Below are 13,767 nucleotides of genomic sequence, written 5' to 3'. Positions count from 1 at the left end.
GAACTTTTGCTGTCAATATTACGGGATTTTCTGACTTGCGTCAACTACAATATACTCAGAGTTGACTCAGTGTGAGATCCAAATAGCCCAATGTGCACCTAAGTAGTGTGTTCATTGTGTCTTTTTGGCATATACAGTATATCTAGTAGGTATTGGTGATAATCATGCTGAAGTATTTAGTGATGATCATGCTAAGGATGATGATGCAATCTTCTTGCTCACTTATATTTGTGTATCATATAAATTCTTTCTTGGCTTCTTGTACATAAGGCAGTGAGAGGTGTTTTATCACATTGCTTTAGCTGTTCTGTGCCAAACAGAATTGTAAAATTCTTCATTCATTAAAACAAGTCTAAAAATATTGATATGCAGCTCCAAGTAATAACATTGTACAGTGAAGTGATCACTTGCTAAATGATATGTATTTTGAAAGTATTTGTATCCTTGAAATCATTCCCTTCTTGTGTATTTTGTTCAGAAAATGTCATTTTATATCAAATGATACACACCAATCAAGAAATGAATGTATATCAATGAAGTATCAGTGAAAGAATTTTTTTGTCAAGTGATAGAAAATCAGGGGAAAATGCAATATCGGTGTAATTTTCTCCATGAATGCCTTACATGTTAAACACCCTGACCAATCAAAGAGTATTAATTCATCGTTTAAAAGAAAGCACAAATCTTTTAGTCTTGCTTCTTCTCTTGATAAAGCAGTATGATAATGATAATGCAACTTTTCATCTGTTTTTTGAGTGATCTTTGGAAGATACTATGTTTAAATGCATCTGAAAAATACTGTAGTAAATTTAATGCTTTTCCATGAATATAAAGTAATGAAACATACATGACATGATACGCTTTTTATTTGCATAGTGATTTGCTTTTGATAATGATATTATCATACTCCAATTATCACAATCCTGTAAGTTACAGATTGTTTGTATTAGTAATCTGTACTACAGACTTAGTACATTTGCATATTCATGCAGGATGTATGTAATTCAGCCGTTTTGGAGATGATGATGTTAGTGATTTTATGGTTCTTTGTGTGATTGATGGTAATTCTACCACTAGACATACCTGAGGCCTTGTCAGGAAGCCTTTGTGTGTGAAAACTACTGTACAAGGTATATCGACTGGCTTGCTACACTGGCTGGTCTAATGGATAATCTGTATATCACAGTACATTTGATAGTGTTGCCAGTTGAGTCCAAAAGCACTCACTCTGTAGCCTTTTGACAAGGCCTCGCGTCTTAGGCTATTTTTCCACGCCGCGTGACGACTTAGACGAGACTGGGCTATACCGGGTGAACGCGAATGACGCCGTTCGCCCTCGCATTCACCCGGAGTCTTGTGATTAGTCTAATTTCAGCCGCCCTAATTTGTCGGACATAAATCTTAGCCATGAGGCCTTGTTAAAAGGCTACTCACTCTGTGGCATATTGCACTATGTTTTTGAATGTCAGCTGTTGATATGGTAATGAGGTAAAGTTTGATGCAAATCATTGCATTTTGCAATGTTGGTATGGTACATTGTAATGACTCCTTTTTGTCAGACAAAAGTAGTGCTAAACCTAAGACCAGTCTTGGTCAAGTTGTCATAAAACTTCTTTAGATGGAAAGATGCATACAAGTTGTAAGGATATAAAATCCAGGCTTACACACGACAGATTTGCAATCATGGCATTGAACATTGTAATCAGTTAATCAGGATTATATCAGAAGTATGCCACATTAAGTGACTTTCCCCCCATTACCAGTACATGTAGTTTTATTCTTCCATCTGATCTGTATTTGTGCTTTGAGAACTGTACTGTCAGACATCCACTAAATTAATAGTCAACCTCTACTCAGGTGAACCTTGAATGTTGAAGGTAGTGTGTAATCTTGTGTGCTGTTTTTATGCCTCCATGGTGCCGCAGGCATTATGTTTTCGGGTTGTCCGTCCGTCCGTGCGTACGTCCGTCCGCACGTCCGTCCGCATTCGTTTACGCGATAACTTGAGTAATATTGACTGGAATTTTACCAACCTTGGTCCAAGTATATAGTATGATAGGGCAATTACTTGATTAGATTTTGGGTGAAATCGGCCGAAGGTCAAGGTCAAAGGTTAAGGTCAAACCATTAAATTGTATTTGTTTACGCGATAACTCAAGACTGGATTGAGCAAATTTCACCAAACTTTGTCCGAGGATGATGTATGATGGGACAATTGCTTGATTAGTTTTTTTAGTGAAATAGGACAGAGGTCAAAGGTAAAAGATCAAGGTCAAATCCTAAAATTTATCTGTGTACGTGATAACTCAAAACTGGATGAAGCAGCTTTCACCAAACTTGGTCCAAGGATGATATATGATGGGGCAATTAGTTTAGTAGATTTTAGTGACATTGGCAAGATGTCAAAGGTCAAAAGGTCAAGGTCAAATGCTAAAAATGTTGCTATTTCCCCGTATCTATGCAATGCTCGAAGGTATTTTCTTGAAACTTAGTGTAGACATGTACTACTGCATAAAGATTCTCCAGAGAGAGTTTTATGTCATAGGGTCAAAGGTCAAAAGGTCAAAGTTAGGTGAAAATGTTACAATTTCACTTTTCTCGCAAATGGTTCGATGTATTCATGGAACTTGGTGCATATGCATGTACTGACTGGCAGGGATTATCTAGGGAATTTAGGGGTCAATAGTCAGGGGTCAAAGGTCAAGGTCGACTCCTCAAAATGTTACTATTTTCCTCATGTACTAGTATATATGCAATGCTTGCATTATTAGTTTTAAAACTTAATATACACCGTATACATGCATTACCTAATGGAGATTCTCTGGGAAATTTCCAGCCAGAAGGTCAAAGGTTAAGGGTCAAAGGCCAGGTTTAAATGAAAAAAAAGATCTATTTTGTACCGTAATTACACTCTTTCTTCATACCTTGAGAATTACTCAATGCATAAACTTATAAAAGGGTCGGTCAGAAGTCAAGTAAAAATCCTCAATTCCCCAAATATGTGTAACTGCACTCTTAGACAATTATAGCAAACCCAATTCAATGAAAGTGAACTTTCAAGATATTTCTGACAAACCTGTCATTTCAATATTTTGCCAGTTATGTGAAACTGTCATCACACATTGTGAAGACATTGTACTGTACACCTATTGGGAGAATCATGCATTATGGCGAAGGCGTCAGTCGCCATAGCGACATTTCTAGTTTTTAATGGACATACCACAAAATATTTCATAAAGTCTCTGTTGTTACCGCACAGCTGGTGGAGTAATACGGCATGTCTATAGAAGAAATAATGGACATCCACTTTAGACAATGTACCATATTTTCCAATCAAAGCTGCTGTTGCTCTGTATACATGAACTTACATAATGGCCAGCTGACGAGCACCATGAGCAGTAGGTGAACCTTTAATCTTGCATGACGACACAGTGCATCGTAGACGAAGAAAGCTGAAAGAAATTAAATCTTTCTTTTCTTGTCACATCTCAGCATCGGCCCATGGTACATATAGTCCAAGCAAGTTTGTAGGGGCTTTACAAAAAACACCAGTGTATCCACATTCACTGTGCCTCCACATTGTATACACGGTAACTCATGACATGGCTTCCGGGGTTATATGAAGACTTGTCTGTTTGTATATAGAAATATATATTTGTGTGTCATTGTGGTCTTCAAGCCTTGAGACTATTCCTAAAAGTATCTGTATTTACAACCCTGTGATGTTACCCCACTTCCTGTTAGAAGCCAAAGATTTTCATGTGTAGAAACTTTTTTTCCGCAATAAATTTTGTGACTTCGTGTACCTGTTGGATAGTGACAATTGTGTTACGAGTTGTTTTGAGTTGTGTACGTTATTGTAGTTATTTTCATAGGTTCTTTCGTGTGTATGTGCGTGCGTGCGTGCGTGTGTGCGTGCGTGTGTGTGTGTGTGTGTGTGTGTGTGTGTGTGTGTGTGTGTGTGTGTGTGTTTGTGTGAGAAAGGATACCATACATTGAGGGTGTATCTGTTATGAATCCAGTCTGACAAGTATTGATTCTACAGAAATTTAAGGCATCCAAAGTCTGTGCAACTGCATTTACAGGCGACTCCCGCTGTAACGAAGTCCTCGGGACCGGCACTTTTCTTTCGTTGTATCGAAATTTCGTCATAGCCTAACAATAACATATAAAAAGATACATTGTACATAACAAATATACAATTTTAGGGTCTGAAATTTTACTTCGTTGTAATACGAGTTTTGTTATAACCGTGCTCATTATAACGGGAATACACTGCATTATATACAGCGTGTCCCAGAAAAAAACGAAACCGGGTTTCCATGCAACTTTTTACTATCGGAATCATACATTTTCTTTATGAGATATACATCAATGGAAAGATAAACTTTTCTTCTTTCATTTGATGTACAACTTGATGTTCATCGTTCATGCATGACTGAGTTAGAACAATGAACAGTGGTGCTACCAAATTTTCATTTGCACGCGCAAATGGTGACTTTAAGTGAATTTTTCAGACTTTTAACGTTACGTTTTCGAAACACAAAGTTCATTAGCCAAATATTCATATTTTCTTCTTTCATATGAGACCTAACGCGTCAAATATGAATAACGCATGCTTGAGAAAAATTTGCATGAAAACATGCTTTCTTTTACGACGGATAGTCGAAAAACAAGCATTCAGCTCTCCCGACTTAGCATCAGAAAATGGGCTCATCTGCACCATTGAATTCAGACAAAACAACCGCAGTGCTACAGTGAATGTTGTTCGGTGGAGGGGGGGGGGGGAGATATTTACAGAGAATGTTGTACGAGATGGAAAGCCCTTTGTTGTTATTTATTTAGAACAAGCTATGAGACATAACCAAAATTATTGAAGACTAATATCGTTAGTATGCTCGGGCTGCACGCAGTCCAATGGCTATGGGAAATCAACATTACAGCAATGAAACACATTTTGATGATTTTGTACCTCAAACTTATTTCACTGTTTTCATTCCTCTCTACATTTCCCTCACGCGTGGTTAGTCCTTCATCACTGACAGGGTTTTGACGTTTTTTAAGGGGGAGGTGAAGTAGAAAGAGAGGGTACATCACTTTATTTATCACTGAACTTGCGCTTCTAACATTTCAAAGGTGCAAGTGCAGGGCAGAAAGTCGCCTTTTTTTTTGGGGGGGGGGGGGGGGCGCACGGAAGGTTTTTTTCAGTCCGTTTCTCCCACCCCACCTTCCCAAACATTCCGCTGATGAACACCCTTTGCTCTGTAGTTAGCTGCATGGTCAGGCAAGCTCATGATCATGTGCTAATTTAAGACCCTATTCACAACCGTACCGTCAGTAACAGGGGCGGATCCAGGAATTCTGTAAAGGGGGGGGGGGGGGGCGTGACTAATATTTCTCGTGCCACTTCCGGGTTTCAATTATTTTTTTCTTTTTATTTCTCTTGTTTTTAACGAAAAATAAAGGGGGCGCGCCGGTTGCGCCCCCTCTGAATCCGCCACTGATTAACAATCTCTTTAACCCCCTCCCTTCGTGTTTGTGTAAATTCATTGAAGCATGAAGGCCATTGTTATCTGCCAAGTTGGGCATGTCGGGAAAGCTAACTGGCTCCTTACTTACTATCTATATCTGGGTTAAATGGAAGCATATTTTCAAATTAAGTTTTCTCGAGCAGGCGTTGATCATTTTTGACGCATGGAATATCATATGAAAGGAAAAAGATTGAATATTAAGGCTATGATTTTATTTTTTGCAAAAGATTGCTGAAAAAGTGTGAAAAACTCATTCAAAGTCGACATTTGCCCGTGCAAATGAAAATTTCGTAGCACTACTGTCTATTGGTCTAACTCAGTCATGCACGAATTTTGAACAATGAGTTGTGCATCAAATGAAAGAAGAGAAGTGTATCTTTCAATACATGTACTTTAACTCATAAAGCAAATATGTGATTATGATCGCAAAGAATTGCAATGAAACTCGGTTTCGTTTTTTCTGGGACACGCTGTACAGCTGTAGTTTAGATTCTGAAAAGGTTTTTAATTATTTTGTCCGTCGTATTATCTCCCAACATGCAGTGTCATGGCATAAACGTATACATTGTAGTCCCAAAGATCTTACCGAATGGACAGAGTCTCGTCGGAAAACAAAACTAGATCTAAACTACCCTCCAAAATGACACCCTGTCCGTGTCAGTCTATTTTATACTCCAAGTGGGAATGGTAGACTTTTCAATGCAGTTTTTCACAGTCTTGCATGGGTTACCGGGTACTTTTTTGTTAATCGAATCCCGGAAAAGGTTGTCTATATAGGGACAGTACAAACTCATTGTACACTGTATATATAGCGTTTTGCGGCTCCTCGCAAACATAATCTATGTCACTATAATTAATGTCATTATTTGATTAACGTATAAAAATGTATCACTACTGATACAGTGTTCTTTATTGATACATTGTATTTCATCACCAATCTGAAAAGGGGACTAGAAATGTTTTTATACTATGCTATTATATAGTGAAAGGTAACGCTCAGTATGTACGACAATCAATGAAGTATATTCATATAATCATATGATTTATTGATTGATTGATTGATTGATTGATTGATTGGTTGATTGATAGATTAATTGATTGATTGATTAATTGTATTTTCCGTTTTAAAAAACAACAACAACAACAACAACGGCTGGATGGCCCATACTCAGCGATGCCAACATGGGATCACTGGTCTTCCATGGGGTCCAGAACATGAAAATTCCAAATACAATATGAAATTATGAAATACATAAATTGAAACCATGAAGACATGAAGTACATACAGTAGATTGAAAGAGAGAAAAAACCCAATATCGCATATCACAGTTGATACAAGCAAATAATAAAAGAAAGGATACACGGGAAAGAAAAGAGGAAAATATTATAATAAATCATAACTTATAATAACTTGTATCAAATAATACAACTCATTTTCATCAACAATTATAATGAGAATCAAATCAACAGGGCAGTAACCTTAAACATACTTATTTTAAATTTAAATGAATAAACACTGGGGGAAATCTTTGTATCCATGGGGAGGTCATTTTAATCCTTGGCATATCTATACATGTATTTAAATTATTTCTTCAAAATCAGTTCTAGGTTTGGGTGGTCTTAATTTTTGTCCAAAACGAGAGGGGTAAGAATGAGTTACAAATTCACATTCATTTCTTTTAGATAAGACGGGGTTAAGTTGATGATAGTATGTTTGTTTAGAACACTCCATGGTATGACCCCAGAATATCTGTCTGAATCTTTTGATTATCTCTCTCATCCTTATTCTTTGCGTTTCGGAAACAAACTTAAATTACCCAAACCTTACCCAAAATGTATAATAACCTACCACCAGCTGCTCGATCAGCCTTAAATTTAGATGTTTTTCTGCGGATATATACAAATTTATGAATCCCAGTTGCAATGTATTGTTTGCTGTAATAGGATAGCCGGGTTACTTTGTTCTGTTCTGTTATGTAATGTTTGACTATGTAATGTTATGTATGTTGTTACCTCAGACCCTGTATTTTTTTCTCTAATTTTCTTTCCAATTTTATCTCTATGTACCATTCTGCCTTTTTGCATATTGTAAAGCCTTGTTTGATTACTATGTAACTGGACCCCATGGAAGACCAGTGGTGCCATGGCGGCACCGCTGAATATGGGCTTTCCAGCCGTTTTAAACTGTATATATTTTGTGCATGTTTGTAACGGAAATACCTACCTACCTACCTACCTACCTAAGTTATTCATTATTTTGAAAATAAAAGTAAGAGAATGATGATGTCTTCTTTGGTCAAGAAGTTGCCAATTTAAGGCGTTGTGCATCTCGAGAATAGATCGAAACATGAGTCAGGTTGTAATCTTAGTATAATTCGACCAGCCCTAATCTGTATTTTTTTTTAGTTTATCGAGGTGTATCTTGAACGATGACCCATATAATGATGTGATACGGGTAGGAACATACACTGTATTATTTCACTCGTGAAAGACACGAACATGGGTCATCCGAAAAAAAAAAATCAAAAGACTGAATATACCATGAGAAATTTGACGACAGCAACACAGAAAGCGTGTACATAGAAGTTCTCATCGGCTTTTATCAGTTTTAATGATATCACAGGTAATACATACAAATTTCTGACCACGTGGATTAACAATGCCTCAACTTTAGGTCACTCGATTTCGCTTTATAATTTCATAATTCGTGTCATTCATTTCTAAACTTGAGATATATCTGGTCAGCGCTGTTTAATTTTTCGCCACTCTTTCAACGAGATAGTTTGCATTGTTCAGTCTGTTTGTTGTTGTTGTTGTTGTTGTTGCTGTTGTTAAAATACTGTTTGTAACATTAGCTTGCATCAATTTGTTTTTTATTTCCAGTGGAGATTAATTCGGCCGATAATTTACTAATTTTGCCTCTTCCGTTTTATTTTTTTATGCGGTCAAGAATATTTACTGCCAATTATCAAGTATTCAACTTTACGAACGCATAATGTTCTTTAAATTTAAAAAAAAAATCGAATGAAGACAGTAGATTGCTCACTTAATTGGAGCAAAAAGTAATATCCATAATTTCAGTAAATCAAGTGTCGCGAGACTGACTAAATTAATGTCGAATCGAGTCAGAGAATCAATCTACCATGAACAGTAATACACTCAGGTAAAAAAAGAAAGTAAACACTTTTTCCAGTTAATATTTTTCATAGAAGATTTTGATAAAAAGCAGTTTGTCATATACCATATCAAAGATTATTTAATTGGCTATCAACCTGGTAGGTTTATACAAAGGGAAATTTTACGCATGAGTGAACACATTCGTTTTTGTCGTCCAATGCAGAAAAGTAAAAATTGCAGAATTGGACATATTGAAATTCATTTGCAAATGCCCTCCAAGATAGGAATGATAACAAAAGACCAATTTAACGCAATGAGAGACATGAATGAAACAGCAGAAATAAGTTTCCGTTCCCTTGTTTCCCTTTATATTCAAAACAAAAACATAGTGGGGAACCGAAGGTGTAACATAAGCATTTTCCATCAATTCAAACTTGAAATGACATAGGGAGTAAACCGTAAAGGTGATAAACTCGACAGAATTTCTTCATTTTAACTTTTAATTGAGGAATTTAAGAATGCACGAGACAAATTCAAGAACCAAATATTTTTTCAAATTTTCTTAATTTGGAATAACGTTTCAAATTCAGCTTTCTTTGTTACCATAATTTTTCTCTTATGTCTTTTGACTGCGGATTTGACAGAAGATTTTTCATTTTCCTCCTTATTTTTTTGCCTTTCTTTATCTTTGGAGGGATACAGAGACATTATTGAGATCATAGGTTGATTTTTGCAAATTAATTTGCATTTCTATTGTGTTGAATTTGTCTTTTGTTCTCATGGGGCAAGTGTGATTTCTGTATTAAGTTTGTAGACAATGCTATCTAATAATCATTCAAAAAACAAGCAAAAACGACTATTTGATAGCCGGCAGCAAGGGATATGTTTTGGTGTCCTGCGGTTTGTTTTCTTTGGACATCAATAGGCCAGTCACATTTGTCCAAACAACAAACAAATATTTTAACTTAGACCCGGGAGTAGAAATGAATAAAGTTTATCAAGTCATACACGTCTATCGGAGCAAGACGGCTCAATCAAAATGTTACCTCCAATTTGGATTTGAGATCTTCTCGTTGGGTCTGAAGGTCTGAGATTTGGGAGGCGTGGTCTGTGGCGAGGCATTTCTTGGCATCCTCTGAGATCTGTCAAACGAATAGGTATCAACCATTTCAGAAAAGGCGTATTTATCTTAACCTACAGTCAGAGAGAATACCATCGTGGTGACGGTGATAACGCTCTTTTTGGTTCCAAAATATGTTGTATGTTCTAGCGTTTAATTATTCACAGCTTCGAAATTCTTCAAAATGCATAGATTTTCCAAGTTATCATAACTTTCATGTCGCTTTATTTTTACCTTAGTTGGTTCAGCATAATGTGGTATATCTTTGATACGTTTGGGAGCCCAAGTAAACCTCTTCAAATACGGTGAAACTATTTGATACATCTTGTGCAGATTTTCGTATATATGTATATATATATATAATATATATATATAATTACAGTATAAGAAAAATGAGTCTCAAATACGCTATCTGTAGATCCAACAAGGTTTTTATTCACAAAACCTTCTTGTTGGATCTACAGATGGCGTATTTGAGACTCATTCTTCTTATAATTATAACATTCGAAGTCCAACACGTGGAAAATTCCAAGATTAACATTATATATATATATATATATATATATATATATATATGTATATATATATATATATATATATGTTTATTTTCTACTTTGAAATTGTGAACAAGTTTGAACAAGTTCCCAAAGGTTTGATTCCTTGTTCGTCGATGAACACAAAGTATCTAAATAACCTCAAAAGATGTCCCTTTCTGCACAAAGAATACAGTATTCCAAAATACAGGAACCGTACTGCACATGTAAGTGGATATGAAGCTATGAAATACATCATACATTTACCAGGATGATTTTGTAACTAAATAAAACTGGACGCCAAAGAGATCTATAGAGAAAAATCCACGGCTCTACAAAGTGTGAATTTTATTATACAAAGCATTTTACAGTCACTGAGTGCAACATAAAGCAGTTGTTACAATATGTACATTGTACATCGTTCTGAAGCTACTTAGTAAACATTGCACTTGCAGCTTTTCACTCTGCTAGTCACTGTCCGACTCATTATACCCTTACCCACTAATTGCAGATCAGAACAGCCAAAACACAAAGGCAATCCTCACTACACATAGAGGCACATGCATAGCTTTTCTCTGAACGTAGTAATGGGTTTTACACTTGCAGCATGGCTGTGACCTTCAACTAATCATAAGATTAGACCCATATTGTAGCCTGAAGATGTTGATCACTGAAGTCCACACCCTTCCCTCTGCCAGCTATCAAATTTCTAATATTATTCTGGTGACTTGCTAGCACGCCTCTGCTGCCTATCTATTACCAAAAAAAGAAAGAAAAAAAAAGCAGAAACATCAGTGTCACATTACTGCAGACATCACAATGTTTTATGTCCTTGGGGACTTTACATTATTCAAACGTCAATTTCATCTAATTCAATTCCATTACCATGACAAGTTTCATCAACAATCAATAAATAATGAGCATTTGAATTGATGTTCTGAGTGTGTAATTATTGTTAATGATATCTACTGCAAATCTCATTTTGAAACATGCCTTCCAGATGCAAAGAACTCTGAACAAACAGAAGCCATGCTCTGCCTGTCTTTATGAGGTGACAGTACATGTTACTGTAAATGGTCCTGTAGTACACTTTATGTGTGTGTGTGTGTGTGTGTGTGTGTGTGTGTGTGTGACAACGACACAGGCTAAGTTCTCATCCTTACGCAAAACCACAGTACAATATTGACATGATTGTTTGAGAAAAGTACTGATTATCTTTATATGATCAACCAATGCTGTGCTATATTATTTTGTGACCTCTGCCTGTAAATATCACTTGCCAATGCTTCTTGTTGTCTTTGGCAGCTTGGCAGAGCAATTTGATGGCTACGCCAAACGAAACTATTGTGGCACTCACAGCACTATGTAGATACCTCCGACTAGTTGTTTGACTGCAATAACATTTCCTTATCTTTGCCAAATATCTGATCATAATTAAGTACTACACTAAATCAGTGAAGACAATACATGTACATGTATCACATGAATACAGAAGACTCTACAGAAGAGACATAACAGGTTCTCATTATGGCGGGAGTCTTGGTTGAGACTACAAAAGTGTTCCTCAGTGATCTGCTCAGAGCTCTTCACCTTCAGTTAGTTTCAATGAATTGTCATGTCTTCAACACATCATAGCAATAATTCTAAGCATGTCAGACGTAGTAAATGCAAGGCACTCATATTTGTGTTTCTTGACCGAGAGAGAGAGAGAGAAAGATAATATTGCACCGAATGAGATAACCAGAGTATTCTGACTGTTTCTGCAGCTGAAACCATGGTCTTTGTGATATGCTAAAAAGTACAAGTGTACAAGGTAACAACACATTTTATGCACAATTTAGTGACTTTCATTTGTACACTACTAAAAAAAAAATTGTCCTGTAGAAATGTAAAGTTAATGAGATGCAGAATACCCCATTTTTCTTCCTGGGGCTATATTGTAAAGTACACACAAACATTTGGATGACTTTTCTGCACTGAGACTTGTTACAAGTTTGATAAAAGCAGAGAACATCTGAAAAGCATGGTTTGAAACATCATTTTTTCATGGTGATGGGCAATAAAAACTGTGTCTAATTCTACACTGTGGTTACCAGTACAGGTACAGGGTACTTAATTTCTTCAAGTAAAAATCACTGGAAATGGAAAAAAATTCGAGTCAAAGACTGCATGGGAACTGATTTACATACATAAAATACTATAAATATGCAAGAGAGCAAAAATTTTACAATACCCATTCTCTCAGAGTATACTGTATATCACATACTGTACACGTGACCAAAATTTGATTTCAAATGAGCATTCTCTAGTATTGATAACGAAATTACTTTGCATGGACTGATACAAAATCTTCGTTTCGCTTCCCCTTGGGCTAGCACATGTACACTGTATATAAACTGGCAATAGATATCTGAAGACAGAAGTCTAACTTCAGGATGGTAAGTTTTGATTACATTTGGTACAGTACTACAGAGAAACCCCCTAAAAATGATGTTACCACCACCGCCAAGTTTACCTCATTATACTGTACCAGGTACAACAATGTACCACATTGTTAACATACAACAAAAAATCAGCTAAAACAGTAATGGTGCCTGCATACAGTTGGTACATGCTATTAACAATTTTGCCAATGATGTTCAACATGTTTAATGAGCAAAATGGTTATGTTTTCTTTCATTGATTATTCATAACTGGAATCTTGTAACAATCACACTCATTTTATGTGGGGTGACTTGCCATAGAACAGCATGAGCAGAAAATCAGGACCATCATGTTTAGCTTGTAAAAAGCAGTACCTTGTAAGTGAGCTCGCTGTAACAGGGTTTCCCTGTAGTATATTTTTTACTCAAATGACACATCTTTCCCATAATAGAGCAGCTACTTGACAAAAAAAAAAACTCTTTCAATCATTGTGATGAAGTCTGCAGGATGCAACATACCTTCAAATCATACCCATATTATTCTTTATAAGAGTCATAAACTTACAAGAAGTCAAACAGTCTTACTTGTAAAGCTTAATATCGACCAGAATATTGAGGTGAAAGAGCCTAGTATGATATTACCACATGATTACACTCTTTTCACTCTGATAAAATGATTTGAAGAGTTCCTTAAATTTATGAATACAAAAATATAATGCTCAAATATATTATGTAGTCTGTTTTAGACCATGCAGTACCTCAAAAGTTATACCACAAAGCCAGCACAGTATTGATCAGCACTATCATATGACAGCTGTCAATGGGCACTATGCAGACATTACATATGACACTGAGATGGTTCCATTATGGACATCTGTTAATTCATACACAACAGACTGAAGTTTTGTATCATTTAACTTTTATTTTGTATCACCTATAAAAAAAAGAAGAAAAGAAAAACAAGTAATCCTCAGACAACTGAAAGGCCCTAAGGCAGCCAGAACATTTCAATTAGCAGGTCATAGTCCCACTGGCACAATGTC

Source organism: Diadema antillarum, unplaced genomic scaffold, assembly GCF_040938485.1.
Source record: "Diadema antillarum isolate AM-2024a unplaced genomic scaffold, OU_Dant_1.0 seq00001009_RagTag, whole genome shotgun sequence".
Lineage (NCBI taxonomy): Eukaryota > Metazoa > Echinodermata > Echinoidea > Diadematoida > Diadematidae > Diadema > Diadema antillarum.
This window is presented reverse-complemented; position numbering follows the sequence as displayed.